This window comes from Melanerpes formicivorus, unplaced genomic scaffold (genome assembly GCF_026170545.1).
Source record: "Melanerpes formicivorus ecotype bairdi unplaced genomic scaffold, bMelFor1.0.p_v2 SCAF_166, whole genome shotgun sequence".
In the NCBI taxonomy this organism is placed as follows: domain Eukaryota; kingdom Metazoa; phylum Chordata; class Aves; order Piciformes; family Picidae; genus Melanerpes; species Melanerpes formicivorus.
The window spans coordinates 132,759-139,786 of record NW_027142518.1 but is presented as its reverse complement, the minus strand read 5'-3'; positions in this window follow the sequence as shown (position 1 = coordinate 139,786).

The window sequence follows — 7,028 nt, the reverse complement described above, 5'->3', positions numbered from 1 at the left end:
GAAGGAAGGAAGGAAGGAAGGAAGGAAGGAAGGAAGGAAGGAAGGAAGGAAGGAAGGAAGGAAGAAAGAAGGAAAGAAAGAAAAGAAGGGGGAAAGGAAGGAAGGAAGAAAGAAAGAAAGAGAGAGAGAGAAAACAAGGGGGAAAGGAAGAAAGAAAAAGAAGGGAGAAAAAAAATGAAGGGGAAAAAAAGAACAAAAAGGAAGGGGGAAATAAAAAGAAGATGAAACAAATCCTTTGTTTCTTACTGCAAACAACCTGATCAGAAAAAGAAGCACACTAGGTACTTAAGAGCACACAGACCTGGTCTGCAGCCCAGGGCTCTGTTGCTCCAATGGAGGAGAATAACGATGTGAAGCCAAATTCATCCCCTGGGGCAAATAACCTGAATAAAGGCAATTTAGGTAAAATCAACATTACAGTGCAGGCAGGCAGAGGAGTGTGAGCTCTGTGCACCTGCAGCTAACCAGGAATCACAGAGTGTGAGGGCTTGGAAAGGAGCTGCAGAGAGCATCCAGGCCAAGCCCCCTGCCAGAGCAGGAGCACCCAGGGCAGCTCACACAGCAACACAGCCAGCTGGCTTTGCAATGCCTCCACACAAGGAGACTCCACAGCCTCTCTGGGCAGCCTGCTCCAGCCCTCTCACACCCTCACAGCCAAAAAGCTTTCCCTCCTCTTCCCCTGGCACCTCCTCTGCTCCAGCTGACACCCAGTGCCCCTTGGGCTGGCCTTGCACATCCCTCAGCAGAGCCTGGCTGCCTCCTCCCCACACTGCCCTGCACATCTTCAGCCCCAGCACTGAGGGCAGCCCTCAGGCTCCTCTGCTCCAAGCTCTAAGCCCCAGCTGCCTCAGCCTGGCCTCACAGGGAGATCTTCCACTGCCTGCAGCAGCTTGGGGGCTCTGCCATCCACTCTCTCCAGCACTTCCCTCAGCTCCTTCTTGAGCTGAGGAGCCCAGACCTGGACACAAGATTGCAGCTGTGGCCTCCCCAGGGCAGAGCAGAGGGGCAGGAAAATCTCTCTGACCTCCTGACCACAGCCCTTCTAATGCAGCCCAGGATGCCCTTGGCCTTCTTGGCCACCAGGGCACATTGCTGGCTCAGGGGTATCCTTCTGACCACCAGCACCCCCAGGTCCCCTTCCCCTGTGCTACTCTCCAGCAGCTCAGCCCCCAACCCATCCTGCTCCATGGGGTTGTTCTTCCCCAGCTGCAAGGACTTTACCCTGGATTGGATTCCATTTCTCCCCACCCAGCTCTGCAGCCTGTCCAGGTCTGGATGGAGGGCAGCACAGCCTGGGTGCAGTCACCACTGCTCCCAGTTTGGTGCCAGCAGCAAACCTGCTGGCAGTGCCCTCTGTGCCCTCAGCCAGGTTGTTGAAGATACTGAATAGTCCTGGTCCCAGTACTGACCTCTGAGGGACTCCATGAGGTGCACGAAGCCTGAACTCTGCCCATGTTGTGTGAATGCTTTCATTTGGAGGTACCAAGGTTCACTGTGATCACCTAATGGTTGGATTCAATGATCTTAGAGGTTTTTTTGCCAACAAAACCAATCCCTTGATTTCCTGGTTCCATTTGGGAGGTGCCCACCACCCTTGCATCTCCAGGCAAGGCATGGTTTGATGCAGCAAAGGGAACATTGCTTGGCTTAGAGCAGCCTGAGAATGATGATGAACAGGAGGCAGCAGTGTGCCCAGGGGGCAAGAAGGCCAAGGGCATCCTGGCCTGCATCAGGAAGAGTGTGGCCAGCAGGAGCAGGGAAGTCATTGTGCCCTGTGCTCAGCACTGCTGAGGCCACACCTTGAGTCCTGTGTCCAGTTCTGGGCTCCTCAGTTTAGGAAAGATGTTGAGCTGCTGGAAGGTGTCCAGAGAAGGGCAACAAAGCTGGGGAGGGGTCTGGAGCACAGCCCTGTGAGGAGAGGCTGAGGGAGCTGGGGTTGCTTAGCCTGGAGAAGAGGAGGCTCAGGGGAGACCTTCTTGCTGTCTCCAACTCCCTGAAGGGAGGTTGTAGCCAGGAGGGGGTTGGTCTCTTCTCCCAGGCAGCCAGCACCAGAACAAGAGGACACAGTCTCAAGCTGTGCCAGGGGAGGTTCAGGCTGGAGGTGAGGAAGAAGTTCTTCCCAGCAAGAGAGATTGGCCATTGGGATGTGCTGCCCAGGGAGGTGGTGGAGTCCCCATGCCTGGAGGTGTTTAGGAAGAGCCTGGATGAGGCACTTGGTGCCATGGTTTAGTTGATTAGATGGTGCTGGGTGATAGGTTGGACTTGGTGATCTCTGAGGTCTTTTCCAACCTGGTTAATCCTATCCTATTCTATTCTATTCTATTCTATTCTATTCTATTCTATTCTATTCTATTCTATTCTATTCTATTCCATTCCATTCCATTCCATTCCATTCCATTCCATTCCATTCCATTCCATTCCATTCCATTCCATTCTCTTCTCAGAGCTTAATGGAGAGAGCACTACTGCTGATGCCTCACTGCTCCCCCCTTAACTGTGGGTTACCTGCAAGGATTTTCTGGGCTGTGCAGAAGTGCAGCCACTTTGGAACCCAGCCTGCAGAGTTAAGCCCAGCTTCAATCTGCACCTCCCCTTTGTCTCTGCTCATTGTTTGCAGGTAAAAAGACGTTTTGCCAACTGCCTGGCACTCCTTGGGAGCAAGGAGGGAGGGGATTCCAAGCAGGCATTTAGGCTTCTAGAGAAAGGAAGCACTTCAGGACACAGCCTGGAAAGTCTCCAGGCACTCAGGCATCGTGTCCCTGGGAAGGGTTCTGAGCAGAAGACCTCAGTAGCTGTTTTTCTGCCTCCTCCTTGTGACCCTGCTCAGTGTTTTCAGCTGCTTTGCTGCTGTTCAGTCTAAGTCAACAAGGGACTTATGTGTACCCTTAGCTTTAAGCACAGCTACTGACACAGTGCTGTGCCTGAGGGCTCGTGGGAACAGGAGGAGAAGGCAAATTTTCTGGCAGTCCTTTCAGGCAAAAGCTTCTCTTTGAGAACAGACCTGAGGTGGCCAACCTTGAAAGCAGAGGACACTGAGCTACTGTGCACAGCCCCCTCAGGGCACAGAGGCAAAAGCAGGTTGGTGGGTCAGGGCCAGCTCTCTGCAAGGCTGCCAGGTTGGGGAGAGGCCAGCCAGAGGCATGGATGGCACAGCAGGACACAACATGGGCAGAGTTCAGGCTTCCTGCACCTCATGGAGTCCCTCAGAGCTTGGTACTGGGACCAGGACTATTCAATATCTTCATCCACACCTTGGCTGAGGGCACAGAGGGCACTGCCAGCAGGTTTGCTGCTGGCACCAAACTAGGAGCAGTGGTGACAGCCCCCAGGCTGTGCTGCCCTCCAGCCAGACCTGGACAGGCTGCAGAGCTGGGTGGAGAGAAATGGAATCCAATCCAGCAAGGCCAAGGGCAGAGTCCTTCCACCTGGGAAAGAGCAACCCCATGGAGCAGGATGGATTGGGGACTGAGCTGCTGGAGAGCAGCACAGGGGAAAGGGACCTGGGGGGTGCTGGTGGGCAGAAGGATGCCTCTGAGCCAGCAATGTGCCCTGGTGGCCAAGAAGGCCAAGGGCATCCTGGGCTGCATTAGAAGGGCTGTGGTCAGGAGGTCAGAAAGGTACAGAGAGGCACCAGGGAGCTACACTCCAGCCACACTACCTGCTGGGACACCTCTCCCAGAACTCCTGCCAGGACGTTTGGCAGGCTGTCCAGAGGGGCTGCATGGGAAGGATGCCATCCAGAGGGACCTGGGCAGGCTGGAGGGGTGAGCACATGAGAACCTCATGAGGTTCAACAAGGGCAAGTGCAGGGTGCTGCAGCAGGTTCAGGGCAATCCCAGGCACTGATATAGGCTGGGCAGAGACTGGCAGGAGAGCAGCCCTGAAGGAAAGGCCTTGGGGGTGCTGGGGGAGGAGAAGCTCAGCAGGAGCCAGCAGTGAGCACTTGTAGCCCAGAGAGCCAAGCAGAGCCTGGGCTGCAGCAAGAGAAGTGTGGCCAGCAGGGCCAGGGAGGGGATTCTGCCCCTCTGCTCCACTCTGCTGAGACCACAGCTGCAGCTCTGGGGCCAGGTCTGGAGCCTCTGTGCCAGGAAGGATCTGGAGGTGCTGGAAGGTGTCCAGAGAAGGGCCACGAGGATGAGCAGAGGGCTGGAGCTGCTCTGCTGTGAGGACAGACTGAGGGAGTTGGGGTTGTGCAGTGTGGAGAGGAGAAGGCTCCCAGGAGACCTTCTTGTGGCCTTCCAGGATCTGCAGGGGGCTCCAAGAAAGCTGGGGAGGGACTTCTGAAGGGGTCAGGGAGTGATAGGACTGGGGGGGATGGAGCAAAACTAGAAGTGGGGAGACAGAGATTGATATCAGGAAGAAGCTCTTCCCCATGAGGGTGGTGAGAGCCTGGCAGAGGTTGCCCAGGGAGGTGGTGGAAGCCTCCTGCCTGGAGGTGTTTGCAGCCAGGCTGGCTGTGGCTGTGAGCAACCTGCTGTAGTGTGAGGTGTCCCTGGCCATGGCAGGGGGGTTGGGACTGGCTGCTCCTTGAGGTCCCTTCCAACCCTGACAATTCCATGGTTCTTATGGCAAAGCATCCAGCCTGGGAGTCCATGAGTTCATCCATCTCTTGTGCACTGGCAAGAGGCCACTACAGAAGCAAGCCACACTGTGGCAAGACAGCAGACGTGACCCCCTTGGTGAGAAGCTCTCTGGGGGATGATCCCCACTGCCCCCCATCCCCTGGGATCTGGAGGTGCCTGGTGTGCAGGAGGCTGCCTGCCCCAGTGCAGCTGCTGTGCTCCTGCCCTACAAGCAACAGCTGTGGTGGTGCCAGCCTTGGGGGCTGCTGGTTCTGGCAGCTGCATCCTAGAATCATAGAATCAATAAGGTTGGAAGAGACCTCAAAGATCATCAAGTCCAACCTGTCACCCAACACCTCATGACTCCAAGTGCCACATCCAATCCCCTCTTGAACCCTTCCAGGGATGGTGACTCCACCACCTCCCTGGGCAACACATCCCAATGGCCAACAACTCTCTTTGTGCTCCTGTGGCCCTTACCACCAGATCTCCTGCCCTGGGACAGCACAGGCACTCAGAACCCCTCTGTTGCACTTAGGTCCCCAAAAGAACTCCATTTGAGCCTAAGGGACAAACAGTTGGTGTCTTCCAGAGGATCTTGGTGCTCTGGGTGTTTGGGGGCCTTGGAAAACTCTGCCTGCAGACAGCTGCAGCTCCCCCAGGCCTTTGAAAACCCAACTCCTTGGTAGTTCTCTCGGTGCAGATTGCATTTGTTCCAAACCCTGCCTCTGGCTCTGGCTGCTGAAGCTCAGAAGCCACGCAGGAGGCTTGCAAATAGGTTTAACTGCTTTAGAAAGTGTCACCCATGGAGCTCTGTCACAAACCTCCCACACTGGGCACTATGAGGAGCTTGGGGCTCTTTGCTGCTCTCATTTAGAGGTTGGATAAAGGCTGAGAGATGAAAAATGACTTCTGCTGAAAGCATCTCTGGAATCTCTCCTTGTCCAGCACAAAAGCATTCAAAGGCAGGGCCAGGCTCAGGAGGTCTCCTGAATTATTCTGCTCACAATGATGCCAGCAGCCTGCTAAGGAACTTTGTGCCAGGCTGGGCCAGGCACTTGTTTTTGTTGTAAGGATCCTGAAGGGATCCTGCAGGAAGGCTGCAGAGAGACTTTTGCTGAGGGGGGCTGGAGCCAGGCCAAGGGGGAATGGTTTGGAGCTGAGGCAGAGCAGGGTCAGAGTGGAGCTGAGGCAGAAGTTGTTGAGGGTGAGGGTGGTGAGAGTGTGGCCCAGGCTGCCCAGGGAGGCTGTGGCTGCCTCCTGCCTGGGGAAGGAGGCAGCTTGGGAATGCCCTGGATAGAAGTACAAAATGTGGGAAGGGAGGGAGGGAGGAAGGAATTCAGAAAGGAAGGGAGGGAGGAAGGAAGGAATTTGGCAAAGAAGATAGGAAGGAAGGAATTCAGGAATTCACAGTGGAAGGAAGGAAATCAGGGAGGAAGGAAGGAAGGAATGAAAGAAGGGAGGGATTCAGGAAGGAAGGGATTCAGAAAGGAATTCTGCAAGGAAGGAAGGAATTCGGAAGGAAGGAAGGAAGGAAGGAAGGAAGGAAGGAAGGAAGGAAGGAAGGAAGGCAGGCCAGGCTGGATGAGGCCTTGAGCAGCTGAGTGGAGCTGAGAGGTGTCCCTGGGCATGGTGGGGAGCCTGGGGGAGTTGAGCTCTGAGGTCCCTTCCAGCCTGAGGCATTCTATCTTTGAGTCAGTCTGTGATTCATTTTACACATGCAGGAGACAATAAAGAGATGCAGCCCCAGGAATGCTAATGCAGTCCTCTCCCTGCATGCCAAGTGGGATCTGGTATTTAGTAGCTATTGCAGCCTGAAAATAGATTTCAAATGGGCAAAACCCCCCAAAAATAGTAACAATACAACTGTGCAAAAGAATTCTCTGCCTTTGAGGGGACAGCTGATGGCTCAGACAGTGCCAGGCTGGATGAGGCCTTGAGCAGCTGAGTGGAGCTGAGAGGTGTCCCTGGGCAGGGTGGGGAGCTTGGGGGAGATGAGCTCTGAGCTCCCTTCCAGCCTGAGGCACTCTGTGGCTCTCTGATTCCACTGCTTCAGCCACAGCTTCCTACCCTGGCTCTCACCTACAACGAAACAGGAGCGAGGAGGCCACAGCTGGAACTCCTGTCCCTGCAGCTCACAGTGCCTGGAATGCCTCATTCTGAATGCCAGAGGAGGGGGGAGGAAACCTTCTTACAGACAGATCCATAAGCCCTCAGCTAAAGCCACAGCAGTGCAAAGCGGTGTCTGTGTTCATCCCTGCAGTGACAGCTCTCGACATCCCTGTCTGGGGGTTGGCAGGCTGCTGTCCCATCTTATTTAACTGAATAAACAGATTATTAGTTGTCTGGGCAGGCAGACAAGTGGGTGGCAAACAAATGACTGTGAAGCATTCCCTCAGCTCTGTGCTCCAGCAAACATCCCACTGATGGCAGTCCTAAAGAAGTGGCTTCTGATGCCACCCAGCA